This window comes from Lynx rufus, unplaced genomic scaffold, assembly GCF_022079265.1.
Source record: "Lynx rufus isolate CCGP_SWC_20201006 ecotype Redwood Valley unplaced genomic scaffold, mLynRuf1.p SCAF_10, whole genome shotgun sequence".
NCBI lineage: Eukaryota > Metazoa > Chordata > Mammalia > Carnivora > Felidae > Lynx > Lynx rufus.
The window spans coordinates 11,235,157-11,255,397 of NW_025814824.1; the positions used below are offsets into that span (position 1 = coordinate 11,235,157).

At 45.8% G+C, this 20,241-nt stretch overlaps 1 protein-coding gene across 1 annotated transcript in view; it reads left to right on the forward strand.

Annotated features, from left to right (window-relative positions):
• Positions 1-20,241, forward strand: part of PIP5K1B (phosphatidylinositol-4-phosphate 5-kinase type 1 beta) — a 311,268-nt gene continuing 291,027 nt past the window's right edge. Inside the window, exon 1 of the mRNA XM_047101751.1 lies at positions 1-121. The gene's annotated coding sequence lies outside the window, so the exon portion shown is untranslated. The remainder of the gene's footprint in view (positions 122-20,241) is intronic.

Here is a 20,241-nt window from a genome sequence, read left to right on the forward strand (position 1 = left end):
CCCGCCCCTCGCCGGCACAGATCTCCCGGCGCCGGGGGGGAAGCAACTACATCCCCACAACTTGCAGACTGTGGCGCAACTGGTCTCGACAGCAGAGGCGCCCGAATGCTGCCCGGGTGAGGTAAGTTTCCTGCGCGTCCCCGGCCCCTCCTCTCTAGACCCTCCTCCAGGGCTGGGGCTGGGGGGGGGCTCCGCGTCCTGACCAACCCTGGAGGTCTCTCCACGTTCGCACTTTGTCGGCGTAGTGCTGGGGGTAGGTGGAGGTTGTGCGTGGCCATCGAAGCGGGACCTTCATTCCGCTGGGGCCACGGCCGCGCGCTCCCCGCGAGCACCCACTAGCTCGCCGCCCGGATCCCCTCCGGCCGCAGTAACCCTCGGGGACCTCTCTGGGTTCACGTAAGGGGGAGCTCCCCCCCTCCCCCCCTTTTCGGAGGAACCGGCTGAGTTTGGCAGCAGAAGGTGGGATCTCCCACCCTCCCCGGGCAATAAACAGAGGCGAACTTGTTAGGCGCCCCTGGGATCTCAAGAGGGGCTTGCGAGTCGGTGTTCTGGTCATTTCTGGCGCCGAAGCCGGATTGCACAGGTGCGGAACGGTTGCAGCCTATATGCAGCAGCCGACTTGGGCGTTTCGCGTTGTTCTCTCCCCCAGCCCCGTCAACGTGACGCTTCAGCAGCTGGGGCGAGGGGTGGGAATGTGGGGGCAACGGAGAGGGAGAATGCCAGGGCTCGATATGCCAGGCCGGTGTCCGGAGTCGCCAAAACTGAAGACAACCAGTCTGCTTATCTCGCATCTATGCAGATGAGCCCGTTGTATTCTTATCCGCCCCCCCTCCCCCCTCACCGACCCGGCTCCCTGGTCTCTGGTGCCCAGCATGGTCGGGTGGAAACCTGTTCCAGAGAAGTTGTTTGGATAGGCTGATGAATTCTTTCATCTGATGTACTAAAATCAGGGCTCTCAACAAGGAAATGCTAGTTACTCTGATGCTTTTTAAAAGCAGAGTGTTGGATACTCCAAACACCCACCGACCCCGTCTTCGCAGGACCTTTTCAGCCTCCCAGGGGCCCGAGCTCTAAGGTGAATGACCCTTGAGAGACAGGTTGGGCCTCAGAACGTGTTAGTCTCCTGCAAAGAAAAAAAATCGGGTCTCCCCATCAGCACTCCTGAGCATGGGTTTGGGGATCCTCGGTTGCCCCTCCGGGGGAAAAGCATCCACCCAGACTTGTCTCTTTTCCGTGGAAAGGCTGAAGTGTTCTGCAGTTGTTGGGAGAAAGGCCCAAGGGTTGGTTTCATCCCCCCTCTAATGTGATGAAGTAGAATAATGTTCATGGAAGCTTCGGGCAGAGCATTTCCAGCTGAAAGGAGGCCCTGGGAAAAAAAGCCTTTCTCAGCCAAGCCCATGCCGGTGGCACGTTCGTTGAGTGAGCCTTGCACCTAGTCTCGGTGCTGAGGGGAATGATGCATTCCATGCTCAGTAATGGGAGTGGAGACTTAGGAATACCGGGGAGAAAGCGGTGAAATCTGAGCCTCATGAATAATGACATCTTAGTTGAGAAAGAAAACTGTTCAGAACTGAATGGTAAAACCACATTACATTTTTGTCCAAATTAAGACTAGAGGAAATCTAATAATAATACCTTGCATTTTGAATCCGTGCGTTGTTGTTAGTGAATGTTTTTCAATGCTCATTAAATTCTAACCATTTCTGGGGGAGGCAGCGCAAAGATTATTAAGCACATACTCGCAGTGGGAACCTGAGGCCCACAGATTCAGGGACTTACCAAGGTAACAGGAGGCTGGAATTAGAGTCACAGCCACGTTCTCTGAAATACACCCCCCCCCCATCACCATAGTGCTGGCTCTGAACTTTAAGGTTTTCACGATGGCCAGAGTGCTTCTGCATTTCTTGTGGTCTGTGCTGTCTCACTGTGAATCACTGTTCACATTTGACAGATGAGGAAACTGAGGTTTAGACCGGGATGGGACTTTTCCATGGTATCCTGCCTAAGCTAGTGGAGGTTACAAGATAACAGAGCTCTTGATGTCCCGTCCACCGCTTTGCAAATGATGCCATCATTGCGCTTCTGATGGCGATGAGGGGACATCACGGATACTGCAGTACATTGGGGGACTATTAACCGTGTCTGCTGGTGACCTGAGTTCTAGTTCAGGCACTCTTTTTGGCTGTGTGACCCCGGGCCAAATCATACCACCTCTGAGCTTCAAGTGTCCCACATACACAGTAAGAAATTAAAAATGAATTATTTTTCTCTTTCTAGTCTTAGCATTTTATAATGCTTATCGATGTGTTTTTAATCCATCTAATCATTTTCTCTAGGGGAAAGAAAGTTTGTTCACCCTGCCTTGAGTAAGGGATTTAGCTAATTATCTCTTCCCCTTGTAATTTACTCCCCCTTCCCACTGACCACGTCCCACTTAGTGAGGGGGAGAAAATTCCGAGGGCACTTTAACTTAGCATCTTTATTGTTTAGTGTTACTATTTGACTTGGAAATATCCTGCTGGGCTGATCTACTGTAAAATACATATTAAGATTCACTTGGCTATCCCAGTCAACTCATACCTTTAGTATATTTTTAGCTTTGGAGTTTGTATGTAGTAACACTCAAGAAATAGCTGTTGAATGAAGGGGGTGAATGAAATCACTCATAAGGAAAGCACATGCTGTGAAACAAAGCAAGTGTCTCGCCATGTAAATTCCCAACATCTGCTGACCCATAAGGTAATTTACCTACAGGACGTGCGCCTCCTGAAGCTGGCAGAGACAGGTGCCTGTTTCTCTCCTTCCTGAATACATCATATAAAGAAGAGTTTTTCTTTCTCCACGTAGGCAATAGACTCATGTTGTCTCTGTCATGCTCTTTTGCTCCCCTTTCCCTCCCTTAGTTGTTAGTAATGGGTAGCTGGCTGTGCATTGCTAGACATTGACTTATGCCCTTTTGTAAGAGTCTTGAGATGGAGAAACCTACCGCTTTTTTTTTTTTTTTTTTTTTGAGTAAGTTTCAAGCAGCTGCTAATACTGGCTAGAGGTTTCACAGAGGAAACCTAATTAACAAAACCAACCTAGTTTCTGTTCCCTTTAAGGGTCCTCTTTCCACCCCTCCTTCCCATATACACAGAAGTTGTGTTTTTATTTTCAGAAGAATGATGAAGAATTAGAATGGTTCTTAAATATTGTGAACAGATCCAGCCATTGGGATTGAGGTGTATGTCTTCGTGATAAAGAATTTAAATGTTAAATAGTTCAGAGATTTGTCGCTTTTACGGGTAAGACAACTGAGGCATCAAGAGGTGAATTGGCTTACTCAGGGTCCCACCTATGTTTCGCAAGAATTCTTAGGAAGGTTCACATTTAAGGTTGTGCTGGGGGTTCTGTGGTGAAGGTGCATTCTTGAGTTTTAAAAATCATGGAGATTAACAGAAAACTTCTTTTTTTTTTTTAAGGTTTTATTTATTTTTGAGACAGAGAGAGACAGAGCATGAACGGGGGAGGGGCAGAGAGAGAGGGAGACACAGAATCGGAAGCAGGCTCCAGGCTCTGAGCCATCAGCCCAGAGCCCGACGCGGGGCTCAAACTCGCAGACCTTGAGATCGTGACCTGAGCTGAAGACGGACGCTTAACCTACTGAGTCACCCAGGCGCCCCAGAAAACTTCTCTTTACTAGTAATAGTAAACTGTCGTAATTTTAAACGATTTAGTATGGAGATTTGTAAATTTCTCATCCAAGCAGACACCATTAGAGAGAAAATGTCTGTCTGTTTTCATCTATTCACTCTGATTCTCCTGACTTATGTAGAACATCAGACTCAGAATTAATACTTTGTTCCAACCAGTGCTTGAAGAAAGGGAACAGTTGGAATAGAAATACAAATGTATGGTGGTTTTCCAGGCTTCTCTTCCTGGTAAATAAAACCAGAAGCCAAAGGTGGCCTTGCTGTAGAGCCAGTGAAGTCATTAATATGTATACGTTTAATTTGCATTTTCATTTTGCTTGTACTTCAGTTAAATGGGAGTCTGAAGTTTGATATCCTGGGGGGAAAAATACATTTTTTTTTTTTTTTACTATGGCTAGAACCTTCATTAGCTACACTGTAAAACATCAAGTCCTAAATGTATTTGTTGCAGGAATGTGTTCTTTGTATCAAGTGTATTAACCGGAGTTGGAAAGAGTCCTTTCTTTTTTAGAAGCTGCCCAGTTAGAACTGTACATTATGTAGCTCAGCTGTTCATTTGTGGATTCATGTATGGCAATTCTCAATGCAAGGAAAATTAGGGAGGAAACCTAGCCTTTGGTTTTATTTAATATTTTTCTTTTTGGAAAAAAAACATCTAAACCTAGATTAGTGATGAAATTTTTGAAATACTGTGTAGAAAACCATTGGCTGCCATTGATGAAGTATTTTATTCAGCCAGGCTCCTTTCAGTATAAAAGATGAGGCCCGAGAAAACAGGCTTGATTTTGTGTATTCCAGTTACAGTCGTAGCTACTTCTGTCTGGTTTTGCAGGAGGTATATAAAGGAGATCATGATAGAGGAACATACAGGAATTGTACTCACAGGAGGTTACTCCTGGGTAAGGTGTATTTGAAATAGGGATAATAATCGGCACGTGGTTACATGTTGACTCAGCCGGCAGCGCCTTGGCATTATTTTAAGTTACAACTTGTACTTGAATGGAGAGCTACGCAAAGTATGTGTCCTTCTGGTCCAAAGTCTTCTGTGTTGTTTATGGGAGTGAATGAATGACAGGTGTGCAGTGTGTGTTTGGGGAGTTTACATCGTGGGCGAGCAACTTCTGGAGACCGACTTGTTTTCTCTAAGAGTTTTAAAAAGGCACTTGCAAAATTGTGATGAACTGCAAAGCATTGAGTGGACACGGTTGCTTCCACTAAAAATGGGCGAATGTGTATTTCAGTAGAGGTTCTGCAGGCAAGGGTTGGACTTTCAGGCACGGAGGCGAGTGGGCTAGAAAGTAGAATTATCTTGAATCGGAGCTCAAGTTCTGGGACGAAAGATAGGACTGTAAAAAAAAAATTATTTGGTAAGAACGAGGTGATATTTAAGCCTTTCTGTCCAGCTCTGGATCTTTGGTCCTAACATTTGTTGATAAAGTAGGAAACGAAAACACTGGAGCGATGAAAAGCAGCGTTATGACCTGCTTGAGGGAGTAGTAAGCCTTTCATGCGTGTTGAGCTAATATTTATCAGTGGGAAAGGTTGGGCACCAGGTTTTATTTTTGTATTCTTGGAACTTAGCACGGGGCTGGCAGATAGTAGGGGTTTAATAAATGGGTAGTGAATGATGTATGCATTCAGACAAATAATGCTCTTCACACCTCTGGGATGTTTTCATAATTATTGTAATGATTTTATTTTTTTCAGTCCATTTAAAAAACATCAGTAGTTTCAGCAGTTGATAGGGGTCCTTCATTTTTCATCACATACAGTGTTTATTCACCAGACCCAATCGTTTTAACCAGCATGCCTGGGAATGATTTTTTTTTTTTTTTTACTTCTAACCTGGATATAAAATGTGCCCTTTCTTTTATTATTTACAAGTACCAGATTGACATATTTTTAAAGCACCTGGAGTGGGTTAGTAGGGAGTTTGGTTCAGGTACACAGGTAAGAATGGACTTTCTCTAAGTTGTTGTGTTTTTTTTTTTTCTTTAATGTTTGTTTATTTTTGAGAGAGAGCAAGAGGGTGAGTGAGGGAGGGGCAGAGAGAGAGGGAGAAACAGAGTCTGAAACACGTTCCAGGCTCTGATCTGTCAGCACAGAGCCCAACGCGGTGCTTAAACTCACTAACTATGAGATCATGACCTGAGCCAAAGACGGACGCTTAACTGACTGAGCCACCCAGGTGCCCCAAGCTTCTCTAAGTTAATGGATTTAAGCGTGCCTCTTCTTGGGACTTTGGCCTTCTGTGATCGTCTGACCTAAAGAGAACCTTCTTCCTCTGTCTTCGTCACTTCTCACAATGGATACTTGTACATGTATGTGTTTCACTTGTTTTTCTACCACCTTTGCCCAAACTCCTGCTCAGCTTAAGAGTAGAAACTCCTTGGGGCGCCTGGGTGGCTCGGTCGGGTAAGCGTCCGACTTCAGCTCAGGTCATGATCTCGCGGTCCGTGCGTTCAAGCCCCGCGTCGGGCTCTGTGCTGATAGCTCAGAGCTTGGAGCCTGTTTCAGATTCTGTGTCTCCCTCTCTCTCTGCTCCTCCCCTGTTCACGCTCTCTCTCTGTCTCAAAAATAAATAAATGTTAAAAAAAAAAGTAGAAACTTCTTGAGGGCAGAAGCCCTGGTTGTTTCACACAATTTCTCAAGTATTTGGTACATAGTAGGTGCCTGCTTAGTATTTGAATGACTGAATGAGTCCCGTCCATGCTGTGCAGATGAACTGGACCACCCCTGAGGGCACTGGAGTCGAACAGGTGCAGCTCCAAGACCGCTCTTAAGCACTAGCTGTCGTGGCTGCACGGGAATGCCGAGTCCTCCAGGGGGAGGAAACAGAGCTTGCTTAGGTGACTAGATTGTGGCTTGAGTATGAAGCAAGGTCTCTGTTTCGAGAGTTGAGTTATTATTCCTTTCTCTTCACTCAAAAATAAACGGCAGCAAACTGTTAAGAACTTCTCAAGCACGAAACCAAACATTCCAAAACTGTTAAACCAGGGCCTCAACATCCCTAACTCCTAAGTACATGCAGTGCATACCTAAGACAGCTTGTGATCATCTACGGGGCAGGTCCTAGGACCCGTGAGGTGAAAACTTCTCAAGGCTCAGCTGATGTTTCTTTTTTTTTTTTAATTTTTTTTCAACGTTTATTTATTTTTGAGACAGAGACAGAGCATGAACGGGGGAGGGTCAGAGAGAGGGAGACACAGAATCTGAAACAGGCTCCAGGCTCTGAGCTGTCAGCACAGAGCCCGACACGGGGCTCGAACTCACAGACCGCATGATCGTGACCCGAGCCGAAGTCAGCCGCTTAACCGACTGAGCCACCCAGGCGCCCCTAGGATTTTTATATATATATATATATATATATATATATATATATATATATATATATAGAAAGTATTTTTTAAGTTTTTATTTTTTAAGTTTCAGTATTTTTAAGTTTATTTATTTTGAGGGAGAGAAAGCACACTTGGGGGGGTGCAGAGAGAATGGGAGAGAGAGACTCCCAAGCAGGCTGTAGCCCAGATGCTGGGCTCGGTCTTACAAACCGTGAGATCGTGACCCGAGCCAAAATCCAGAGTTGGGCGCTTAAGCAGCTGAGCCATCCGGGCACCCTAAAAGCTCTCGATAGTCATGGCCCTGCTAAGTGATGGGTCCTGCCAGGACTGGGAGACAGACCAGGGTATCTAGGTGATGAAGGGTGAGCCATGCTCTTTGTATAACTTAGGTTTGGATGTGACTCCAGGAGGATAGCAGGTAAAGGAATGATTCTATGAGCTGATGGTTGTCTGGGAAGAGGAGACTGGCGGTGTTCTGACAATTTCCAGGGTATTTCAAGCCAGTTCAACATGCTAGAGATTGACGGAACACCTGGCCCAGACTCTGCCACTGCTGTGGGGCGTGCAAAAAAGTATAACCATGGTGTGGCTCAGCTCGACCAAGAACTTAACGTATCCCAGGCACCTGTGATGTGAAGTGCTCTTTCTTGGATCTGCATCGTGCACCTGAAGGCGGGCCCAGCATCCCTGTTAACAGTGGAGGACAGGGAAACCTGTTCGGATGATCACAGGCTCATGAGCACCGAGCCAGTAAGAGTGGGGCTAAGGTTCCAGTCACGGACTTTCTGACTTAAAAATTTTTTTTTTAAATGTTTCTATTTATTTTTGAGGGAGAGGGAGACTGAGCATGAGCAGGGGAGGAGCAGAGAGAGAGGGAGACATAGAATTTGAAGCAGGCTCCAGGCTCCGAGCTGTCAGCCTGGAGCCCGACGCGGGGCTCGAACTCACGAGCTGGGAGATCATGACCTGAGCCGAAGTCAGACGCTTAGCCGACTGAGCCACCCAGGCGCCCCGCGGCTTTTCTGACTTGAAAGCCCACATGCTTTTCTCCGCGTCGCGCTGTTGCGCCACGAAATGAAGTTTTGGGGGAAGAGCTTAAAAAAGGAAGACACAAGTGAATCTAGAAGTTGTTTCTCCCACCTGAGCCTCTCTATGAGCTCCAGATTACGTAATTAACATTATGGACTTCGTGCCTGGGTATCTCAAAGGCACCTCAGATTTGACTCGTCTGAGACCAGGAGGCTGGTCTCTCTCCATCCCTGGTCCTCTCATGCGGTTCCTTAGCTCTGTGATGGGCCCTGCCATCCACCAGGTCACCCGAGGCCGACATTCAGGAGCCGTCCTTGACCCCAGGGCATCCAACCCTCCCGTTTCTGTTGCTTTTGCGTCCTGTGAACATCTCCCCCGCCCGTCTGTTTCTCATTGTTCCTGCTGATTCCGTCCTAACCTAGCTTCTCATCCCTCCGCTGGACTCTAGCCAGAGCCTCCCCGGGCCCCTGAGTCCTCTCTGGCCCTCCCCTCGTCCATCACCCGGCTGCAGCCAGGCCAGTCGAGGTGGCCTAGACTGTGCCGGCCGAATTCTTGTCGCCCACGCACGTCCTTGTCCTCAGGGAAGCAGACACATCCTGGCCTCTGTGGCTCTCCGGGTAGGTGGGCTGGTGAACTCCTGCATAGCCTCTCAGGACTTGCTCTTCCACACTAATCTCTGCCCGTGGCTTTTCAGTTGCTCAGTCACAGTTGAACCGTGAGTAAAAGACCGGTATTAATCTGTCTTAGTTCAGGCTCCTGTCACAAAGTACCACAGACGGTGCGGCTTAGAAACAACAGCGGGTTATTTCCCACAGTCCCGGAGGCTGCAGTCGCAGATCAGGGCACCAGCCCGGTCCGGGTTGGGTGAGGTCCCTTTTCTGGTTGCAGACTTCTGACTTCTTGGACCCTCACTTGGTGGAGAGAGGATGAGGGGGCTCTCGGGGATTTCTCTTCCTCAGGACACTAATCCCGTTCATAAGGGCCCCAATGTCAATAACTAATCCTTTCCCGAAGGCCCCACCTCTTAGTACCATCACACTGGGTTAGGATTTCAGTATATGAATTACAGGGAACCCAAATATCGAGGCCATCGTACAAGCCTTTATGGCCACGTCAGTGCCCTTTAAGAAATCATTCTGTGTTGAAACCCCGCATCCAGAGAGCTACAACCCAACAAATACAGTCAAAAGAAACGTCTCATGAGAGAAAAGTGTACTACATGAGATGTGTTCTGGTATTTTCGGAGATGTTCCTTCCCGCTTGAACTTACGAGCCTGTCCTGTTAACACGGGATCGGTAAGTTGCAGTGGTGAAACAGCGCCTTTATACGGGGTCTTGTCTCTATTTTTTCGTATGAGCCTCATCCCAAAGTTCGCACTGACTTATTTTAGCAAGACCCTGAATACTGTAAGAAAAAACGAACCCGGCTTTAAAAATATGTTAAGAACCATTTGACAGTGTTTTTTATTTTTTTCCTGCCTGAAATTCACGGAGACTTTGAGACTGCCCATTTTAATTGCCTCTCCAATCACAAAAGGAAAGGAGCTTAAGCCAGAGAACCCTGGGCTACTCAGAACGCTTAGGCTGTTTTGCTTCTGGAGTGAATTTCCTGATGGCTAAGAGTTTGCTTGCTCCTTGAAGTCTCTTAATCTGTCACATCTAACATTTGCATGGAACATTCCCACAAAGTTGTCACAACCTTCCCCAGTTCTTAAGATTACACAGAACAGAGCGTGTCTTTTGTGCTACAATAAAGTGATAGCTTTGGATCTATTCAGGGATGAGAAGCTCTTTGCCCCTGTACCAAACAGCCCCACTTTACCGTCTTTGAAAATTGCATCTGCCTTTTCTTGGAAAAAAAAAAATTGTTTCGGCCCTTTTTCTGTGACTTTCAGCAGTGATCGCCCCTTCATTCGTTGTTTGCTGTTGAGAATCTGTTGTGATCTTGGGAACCAGATAGCACCCAAGCTGTCTGAATGATTTCCCAAATAAATTCGTATTAGGCGCTGACATTGATATTTTAAAAAAAGAGAAAAACACAGGTTTTGAGGGGGGACCTCAAGAGTTCTTGATGTAAAGCAAGCAAGATTTAGTTTTTCCTCATTCACTTTGTTTTTTTGGCCAATAAAGAGTGTGTTTTTCTTACCCTGTTCTGCGGCTGTTCAGATAAATAAATTTCTACCTCTTAGGCTGAGATACTCATGGTTTCTTTTTTCTTTTTATAAAATATTTATGTGTTTCCTACATGGTGGCATAGAGCACACTTGCTTGACTTTTTAACTTAAACGGAGTTGTAATTTATGGGTGTTTTGGTGACAGCTTCATTTTTAATCTTTGATGCCTTTAGAGGTAGTAGATAACTGAAGATATTTTTCTTCCCATTGGAAAAATGCCATAGAAAAATTTCCCCAGTTTCCTGATGTACTTCTTCCATTGGAAAATAGACTTAAAACCTGCACTAAAACCAGGAAGGTGAATATGAGATAGTTAACTTTTTTTAAATGGAGAAATGTAGCTTATTTAAAAAAATTTTTTTTCGGTGTTTATTTTTGAGAGAAAGAGACAGAGTGTGAGTGAGAAAGGGGCAGAGAGAAAGGGAGACACAGAATCTGAAACAGGCTCCAGGCTCTGAGCTGTCAGCACAGAGCCCGACGCGGGGCTCGAACTCACGAACTGGGAGATCATGACCTGAGCTGAAGTTGGACGCTCAACCGACCGAGCCACCCAGGTGCCCCAGGGAAGTGGAACTTATTTTTAAGGAGTGAGGTGAACCACACTCTTTGGAGGCTTAGAAATGCCTTACAGAGAAACAAAAAAACCTACTAGTGTTGTCGCTTTAACAAGCTGTATTTAAATGATGCCTTTTTATTGTTTTTCCCGAGACATGCAGTTAGACGATGTAGCGAAGATTTGTGGAAAGTGGAGTAAATGGGAATTGTCTCATGCTGAGGGTTAAGAGGGAAACATGACTTTTGTTTATGTTTGTAGAAAACAGAATGGAAATTCAGCCTGTGAGATTTGTGGAAGGTTGGGCCCCATTACTCAGTTTTGTGGTTTGTCAGAAACTCCCTCTCCCAAGTGGCTATTTATAAACGTGACCATGATGCAGCATTTCATCTTGTGCAAACTTTATATAAGACAGAGTCGCTTGCCGCGTAAATCAGAAGACGTCTGGAAGCGTTTGGAAACTGAGTGTTAAGCGTCCTACACGTGCACCTAGCAGCTCCAGAGACGATCATTAACAGTCCCTGCAGTTACATTTTTACTGGTTCCTTCCTTGTCTTCCTCCTTCACTGGGAAGTGATTTCCCCAGGGGGGAGGGACTGTGTACGGGTCACTGCTGTTGTCCCAGCACCTAGCAAGGTGTCCAGTGCAAAGAGTGGTTGAATGGGTGAGTAACTGATGTCCTTAGGCTACAACTGTCTGTTTTCAACTTGCCAGCTCCCCTTCCTCTTTTAATTTAATTTTTTTTTAGTGTTTATTTTTGAGAGAGAGAGAGAGTGAGAGAGAGACAGAGTGCAAGCGGGGAAGGAGCAGGGAGAGGGAGACACAGAATCCAAAGCGGGCTCCAGGCTCCGAGCTGTCAGCACAGAGCCCGACGCGGGGCTCGAACCCGCAAACCGTGAGATGATGGCCTGAGTCGAAGTCGGACAGTTAACCGAATGAGCCCCCCCAGGTGTCTCCGGTAGCTGTCACTTTTTAAAAAACGGAACCCGTCTCCCTTCCCAAGTTCTCAGTTTTCATCAAAGATCCCCTCGTTCTTTTTTAACCTATTTTCAGCACTTTCACTGACGTTTATTTTGCTCCCCTTGTTTCCGTGCAGCTTCCAAGTCCTGAGAAATTAAACAAAAGCACGTTGTTCTCTGTTCTCACTTACATTTCCTGTACGAGCACCTGTTACTTGGACTATTGTGGCAGGTTCCCCATTGGCTTCCACATCCCCCCTTCTATTAATCATTGATAATATCTGCTATCAGAGATTATAATTTTGTCACCAGCAGGCCCCCAGACGCTTAAATGCTTTACCGTGCCCGAAATCTCAGTGCTGTTGTTTGGTCCACAAAACCATCCGTACTCTGGCCCTTACGGACCATTCATTATCATTGTTGTCCCTGCTGTCCTTGTAGGACTATAGTGTGACTGCAGGTACCATTTCTTCTTTTTTTTTTTTTTTAACTTTATTTTGAGAGAGAGAGTGGGCACACACACACACGCACGCACACACACACACACACACGGTAGAGAGAGAGAAGGAGAGAGGATCCCGAGCAGGCTCTATGCTGACAGTGTGGAGCCTGACTTGGGGCTCAAACTCACAGACTGTGAGCTCGTGACCTGAGCCAAAATCAAGAGATGGACGCTTAACCCACTGAGCTCCCCAGGCGCCCCTACAGGTACCATTTCTTGAATGCTTGCTCTCTAGCAGGCACAGCATAGAAGAAGACAGGTCAGAAAGGTTTTCGGTGCATTTTGGAGCCGTGTGACTGCATATTGCGTAGGGTTGGTGTGGGTGGAAGGAGACAGGGCTGCAGCGGGGTGTTGAGGCCAGACCGGGGACATCTTCTTAGACGTGCTAAGGAGTGTGAACTTTTCTTCTCTGAGCAATGAGGCAACAGCTAGAAGATTTTCAGGGACGAGTGCTGAGCTCGTGTTTTATGTGAGATCAGCAACGTGGGCCGTAGTTTGGGAGACGAGGGAGGGGGAGGGACCGGAGACGGGGTGGGGGGTTAGTTACAGGGGAGATGAGGGTCCAGTGAAGGTAGAGAGGGAGGGGAAGGGTGAGCAGATTGGAGATGTCATAGGGAGAATTGATAGGACTGGGTGACCGCTCACATGTGAATTTTGAGGGGATAGGAGCTGTGGAAGATGGTTCTCTGGCTTCTGGCTGGAGTGGCTGCAGAGGTTGGGGAGTGATGGTCTGGTTCTGGGGAGAGGCCGCGTGTAGGCGTTGGCAGTGGCAGGAGGGCTGTGATGAGGAGTCCGGCCTTGAACTTGAGTTTGAGGTACCCGTGGGATGGCAAGGTGGAGTGTGGCTGTGAGGGGAGAAGCCTATGGTGGGAAGACTGGCTGTGATGGTCCCTGGCTCCGGGCGGCGTTTCAGGTCATGGGAGTCGATGAGATTGAAATGGAGTAGAACACCAGGCAGAAGGTCTAGAAGGAAGCTTTATGAGTATGGCTCTAAGGAGAGAGCCTCGGGATGGGGACAGTGTTACGGTTGCTCACCAGTGTCTGAAGCTGTGGATGAAATGAGACTTGGCTGAATGGGTTTAGAGACAAAGAAGAGAAAATGTCTGAGAACCAGCCTCATTCACTTATCTTCCTTTGCAGCTTACTTCTCTGTACCTTGGCTTCTTACGTCTATTCTTTTTGGATCTTTCATTTTCTTTTCCGTTTAAGGGAATGGCATCAGATTTTCATGACCCCCCCCCATACGTACCATGGTTCTGGAAAGCTTCTCTGACCCCACCAATTCCCACACTCAGTTGCCCTGAAGGGATTTCTCGGCACACATTCCCTTTGGGTTTCTTGCTCTTCTGACTTGTCGGGAGCTTTCCCTACAGGCTGGCTTTTCATCTGTTCTCAGCTTTATCTCACCAAGCAGATGCAGAGGCCTGACAGCACGGACCACGTCTTCTGTCTCTCCGTGTTTCCCACCCTCCCTGGTGGCTCCAGTGTCTTCCACGTGTTATAGCCACCCCTTGTGATTGACCTGTATTCCATTTTTTTTTTTTTAATTTTTAAAAAATGTTTGTTTATTTTTGAGAGAGAGAGAGAGACAGAGCATGAGCAGGGGAGGGGCAGAGAGAGAGGGAGACACAGAATCCGAAGCAGGTTCCAGGCTCTGAGCTGTCAGCCCAGAACCCAACGTGGGGCTTGAACTCACGAACCACAAGATCTTGACCTGAGCTGAAGTCGGATGCTTAACCGACTGAGCCACCCAGGTGCCCCAGACCTTTATTCCATTTTAGAAGACTGAAGTATAAAGGTGAATAACTCAAAGTTCTGTAAGGAGTTTTGCCCATGCTTGTGCCTTGAACTAACTTGAAAGTACCTGCTTATCATGGGTTTGTAGGTAGGATGTTCCGTCTTTCCCCGAAAAAATGAAATTTGGCTGACAGAAAGGCCCACAAAATGCGGGCCGAAGTCTTGTCATTTTTTTTTCTATTTGAAACTTTGAGAGGAGGAGAAGAGCTCTCCGACAGCTCCCCTGTGCCTACCCTTACTTCACACAGAGTGTATCTCCTGGCTTCTCTGGGTCCTGCTTCCTGTGTTTTTAGACAGCATTTTGCATACATTTGCACAGGCTGAATCCGGATGTGGCGAGAGTTCCAGCCTGAGAAGCGAGGATTCTGGCTCATCCCGCCCTTCTCCTGACATTCTGATGACCTCTGGTCAAGTGGCTTGACAGTCTTGTGTGTTTTTTTCCCCCCTCATCTGTTGAATGAGAATCGATACACTGGCTCCTGGCTAGTTCAAAGGCATGTCGTGAGGCCACACGAAATGAAGGCCTTTGAGGTTCTTAGAACAAAAGCCTCATGCACGTGATTTCGTAAGAGCTGCAGAAGGAGGTGAGGCTCCGGACAGCCCCATTTATGGCCCGTGGGTAAGCAGTTCTGACGCCAAGGATGTAACATCTGCTGTGACTGGGTTCCCGTGAAAGAATTCTCCTTCCTTATTCCCAGGGGTCAAGGGTGACAAGTGGGATGCTTTGCCAAAGCCTGATGAGACTTCCAGAATTTAAACCCATCCTCGTCATGGATGAGGAGAGCAGCATACCTTTATTTTTAAAGGTGCATGGCTGTCAAAGTGAAACTCAGGTTTACTTGTTAAAGAAACTGAATGTTCGTAGGCAGCAGATAATTCATAGGACACGTTCTAGACTAGAACATCTGCTCAGTGTATTAAACAAGTTCGTTGCTTACTCACTTTCGATTGTACGGTGGATGGTTGTCATCATCCCACCTTACTGCGCTCGCCTAACGCCGTGCCTCACATACACAGATGGTCAGTGTTGCCATGAATGCCTTTTTAGGTGTAGGAGAAGATCCTAGAAGTCATCCAGAAAGCACTTTTATTTTAATACCTATGGGAAGTTGTTCGAAGCTCAGTGGACATCCCCTAAATGAGGAATGAGATGAAAACTTAATGACAGAAAAATTTGTGACCTGATGACCTATATCAAGTGGCAGAGGGGTTGGATGGCAGTTATTGACATGGGTTAATACCGGATCAGAAATGAAGGGAACTCACAGAGTTTAACGTCGTTGGAACAGGGGTTGTGACGTGAGATCTGTAGTCATGACTTCGGGTCAGGGGCCAAAATTTGAATTCCTTGCTCAACCTGGAAGTTGGCTTAGTGGCATAATCATAATCATACAGGTGCACTTCCTTGGTTTTCTGCCCTTATAGTCGGACTGTGGCCTAAGCACGGTGGACTTGGTTATGCTCGTAGGTAGATGGCAAATGGTAGCAACCTCCACAGAGTAAAAGTCTCACTGGCAGGAGGTGGGATGACATGAAGGCAGAGAGAGGTGAGAAAACAGGTGCTAAAGTCCTTATCTCCTAAAACGGGGGACTAAGATAGGCTTGTTAAAAGTTGGTGGCGTTCCAGAGTTGTGCCATCTTGCCTTCCTACCGTTGGCGTGTGAGAGTTCCGGTTGCTTCGTATTTTCATCAATACGTGATACACTCAGTCTTTTTCATCTTTGATATTCTAGTAAGTGTATAATGGTGGCTCATTGCGCTTTCACATTGTAGTCCCCTGATGGCTAATGATGTTGAGTATCAAGTCATGTTTATTTGACGTCCTTACATGTTCTTGGGTAAGGTACAGAACTCACGTATTAATTCTAGTAACTTTTTGTGGCATGCATCGGGTTTTGTTTTTTAATGTAGACAATCATGTTGTCTGTGAACAAAAGCAGTTTTGCTTCAGTCAAGGGAAAAAATGGGTGGAGACACCAATGAAGACTTGAGTACTTTGCATTAGGAAGGTAATGAGAAGAATTAAAATGGTATGGTGGAAATTCCTATCATGAATCAAGAATGAGACATTGAAGCATGTGATCAGGTCATGGAGATGACCACCAAGAAGCCGAAACAGAAAATTTTGACAACAGTTGTTTTGGTAGAATTGTGGCAGGAACAGGAAAATGCGGAGGCGGTCGTGGTCACAAAGTTTTCTGTGTCATTTGGTACGTTACCTTGCATGTGCCTTTCTGTGATAAATCATTGGTATGTTGCGAATTAGAACACAGAGGTAAAAAGTAACATGAAGAAATTGAAATGGGTAGAGTGTAAGAACTGAACATTGTAAGAAATGCCGGAGGAAACCGTCAACGATCGGAAAGTTGTATAAGGGAAGGAAGCACCCTCGCGTAACCAAGCTGTCGAATACCTAGCATTTACCTGGGTACTCAGTACATTCGAGGTACTTTCTAAACAATAAACATGCATGAACTTGTTGAATGTTCATAGCGACCCGTGAGGTAGGTACAGTTACCATTTTGTAAGTGAGGAAACCATGGAGCGGAGACATTAAGTACGGTGTTGGAGGCCACACAGCCAGATTTCAGAGCCCGGTGGTCCAGCGCCAGAACCATCCCTCTGGATCAGGTCTCATGGAGAACGATGGGCATGACATCCCCCAGTGCATCGGGTGCGCAATCCTTAATGCTACCATGGCTCGTGCTCTGAAGTCTTCTAAAGAGGTCCCTAACTTTAATTCATTCGCAGTTCAACAGATGTGTCATTGCCTGTTAACATAGTTCTCGCTAGTAGGATTATTCCTTTCTAGCCGGGGAGGGCAGTATATAATTTGTAATTAACATATGGTGTATAATTTAACACACAACTTTAATAAGATCATTAGTGTATTTTGTACATGTGTAATATATGATATTTACTCGTGTAATCTAATACAAGATGCTGTGGGGAAAAAACTAAAGCGGGACAAGGCGTGGAGTAGAGGTAGCGGTGGGAGGGGGGTGTTCTTCTCCAAGGGAGGTCAAGGAATACCTATGAGCACTGTCTTAGCTCCAGCTGCTATAACAAATGTAGCACCACTGGGCGGCCTCAATGCAGACATTCACTTCTTTCAGTTGTGAAAGCTGCAAGTCCAAGATCGAAGTGCTGGTAGGTCTGCTGAGAGCCCACCTTGTCCTTTGTAGGTGGCCGTCTTCTCGTTGTATCCTCACGTGGCAGAGAGGAAGCCTCCCTCTGCTGCCTCTTCTTACAAGGGCACTAATCCCATTCACCAGGTCTCCACCCTCATGACCTCATGACCTCATGACCTTGCAAACGCCTTACCTCCTAGTACCATCACGTTGGGGTTAGAATTTCAAGGTAGGAATTTGCGGGAGAGGCACAAACATTCGGTCCGTAACAAAGTTCTGCACGAAATAGACGAGCACACTACGCAGGTTTGGAGGAAAGCATTTCAGGCAGAAGGAACAGAAAGTGCAAAGCCCTGAGCTAGGCAGAGTTCCTCGTGTGAGTACTAGGTGGAAACCGGTACCTCCAGAGCTGAGGGAATGGAAGGGAGAACCCGGGGCCATGGCAGATAGAGTCTCCTGCACGTGACAGTGACTTTGGGTTTGAATTTTGTGTGATGGGAAGTCCTAAAAGGGTTGAGAAAAGGAAAAGGACGTTAAAAAAGAACATTCTATGTTGTCTCTCATGAAGAGGCAGTGTGTTTCCAAACTGATGGCGTTTCGCTGGTCAGTGAAAGTTTGCATGAAGGATTTGCTAGAGAAGTCTGGTCCTCTGTGGACAAGGGAAAATTCCACATTCGCAGTACTCCCATATGCGTTCCTTAAAGGTGATTTATTGACCTGGAGGGTAGTTAAGTGTGCCTACATAGAGATGGTGACTCATGGTACTGTTACTGATTGCCTTCTAGGTGGAATAAAGTGCATATGTTTAAACACCATTAAAAAATTGTGTTTCACCTGATGGTCGATGGGGAGAGGTGGATGGGGGAGGGGCTAAATGGGTGATGGGTATTAAGGAGCAAGGGCGCTGGTTGTGATGAGCCCTGGGTATTGAATGTAAGTGACAAATCACGAAATTCGACACCTGAAAGCAGTATTACATTACATGTCAAGTAACTAGAATTTAAATAAAAACCTTAAGTTAAAAAATGTGTTCCTGGGCTACAAAGGAATAATTGCAAGGATATACTCGTGGACTGATGTGTGAGGTGTGTATGGAGAGGTACATGTTTTTGAAGGAAGGGTTTAACTTGAATTTAAAATATTTGGATAGGGGCGCCTGGGTGGCGCAGTCGGTTAAGCGTCCGACTTCAGCCAGGTCACGATCTCGCGGTCCGTGAGTTCGAGCCCCGCATCGGGCTCTGGGCTGATGGCTCAGAGCCTGGAGCCTGTTTCCGATTCTGTGTCTCCCTCTCTCTCTGCCCCTCCCCCGTTCATGCTCTGTCTCTCTCTGTCCCAAAAATAAATAAACGTTGAAAAAAAAAATTAAAAAAAAAAAATAAAATAAAATATTTGGATAAATGGAAATTCTAGACCTCCAAATACATTGATTTTTTTTCAATGAAATGAGAAAAAAAATCAACCTTTTTTTTTTTTTTTTTTTTTTGCATCCTCATGCATGCTTTTTTATTATAACCCTTCTGGGTGTGAGGGATCATCTTACTGATTTGTGGTTTCGATTTGCAGTTCCCTAATTATTAGTGATCTCAAGCATCTTTTCTTATGCTCATGGGCTACTTGTATATTTTCCTTCGTGAAATGTCTGTTTAGATCCTTTACCTATTTTTAATTGGGTTGTCTTTTTATTATTAAGTTTTAATCCTTGTTATGACATTCTAGATACAGGTGCTTAACAGATGCATGATTTGCAAAACTAGACTCCCATTCTGTGTATTTGTCTTTTTGCTTTTTCATGACGTCCTGTGAAGCATTAAATTTTTTTTATGAAATTTCTTTTAAAGTTTATCTTTTTAATTTTTGTAATGTTTTATTTTTTTAAGAGTGACAGAGACAAGAGTGTGAGCAGGGGAGGGGCAGAGAGAGAGAGAGAGAGAGGGAGACAGAATCTGAAGCAAGGTCCAGGCTCTGAGCTGTCAGCACAGAGCCCGACGTGGGGCTTGAACCCACAAACCGTGAGATCATGATCTGAGCCAAAGTGGGACACTTAACTCACTGAGCCTCCCAGGCTCCCCTTAAGTTTATTTATTTTTGTAGAGAGAGCAGGGGCACTTGCGTGCAAGTGGGAGAGGTACACGAGAGAGAGAGAGAGAGAGAGAGAGAGAGAGAGAGAGAATATCCCAGGCAGTCTCCATGCTGTCAGTGCAGAGCATGACGTGGGACTTGAACCCACAAACGGTGAGATCATGACAGCCAAAATCAAGAGGTGGACGCTTAACTCACTGAGCCACCCAGGTGCCCCTGAAGCATTAAAGTTTTTAATTGTGATGAATTTAACCTATTTATTTTTTCTTTGGTTGCTTGGGCTTTTGGTATCCTACCTAAGAATCCTCTGCCAAATACAAGGTCACAGATTTATATCTGTATTTTCTTCTAATTGTTTTATAGTTTCAGCTCGTACAGTTTGGTCTTCAGTCCATTTAGAATTAATTTTTGTATATCGTGTGGAGTAGGGTTCCAGCTTCATTCTTTTGCATGTAGATATCCGTGCATCCCATTAACATTCGTTGACAAGACTATTCTTTCCCCACTTAGTTGTCTTGGCACCCTTGTCCAAAATCAATTCCACCATCTATAAAAGGGTGTATTTCTGAACTCTCATTTCTGTTCCATTGATCTATGGGTCACTTCTTAATGCCAGTACCAACTGTATTGCTTCCTGTAACTTTGTCATCAGTTTTGAAATCAGAAAATGTGAGTCTCCCAACTTTGTTCTTTTCCAAGACGGTTCTTCTTTTCCAAGATTGTTTTGGTTCTTCTGAGTCCCTCGAGTTTCCATATGAACGTTAAAAGCAAACGGTCGCCCGTTTCTGTGAAAAGGGATTTTCACAGGGACTGGATTGCATCTGTAGATCGGGAAGTATTGCCGTATTAACAAGATTAAGTTTTGCAGCCCTTAAATAGAGAGTGCCCATTTATTTCACTCTAATTTCCTTTTTTAAAAAATTTACCTGTTATCATTATAACACCTTACAAAATTTACGGATTTTATTTACTTATATGCTCATT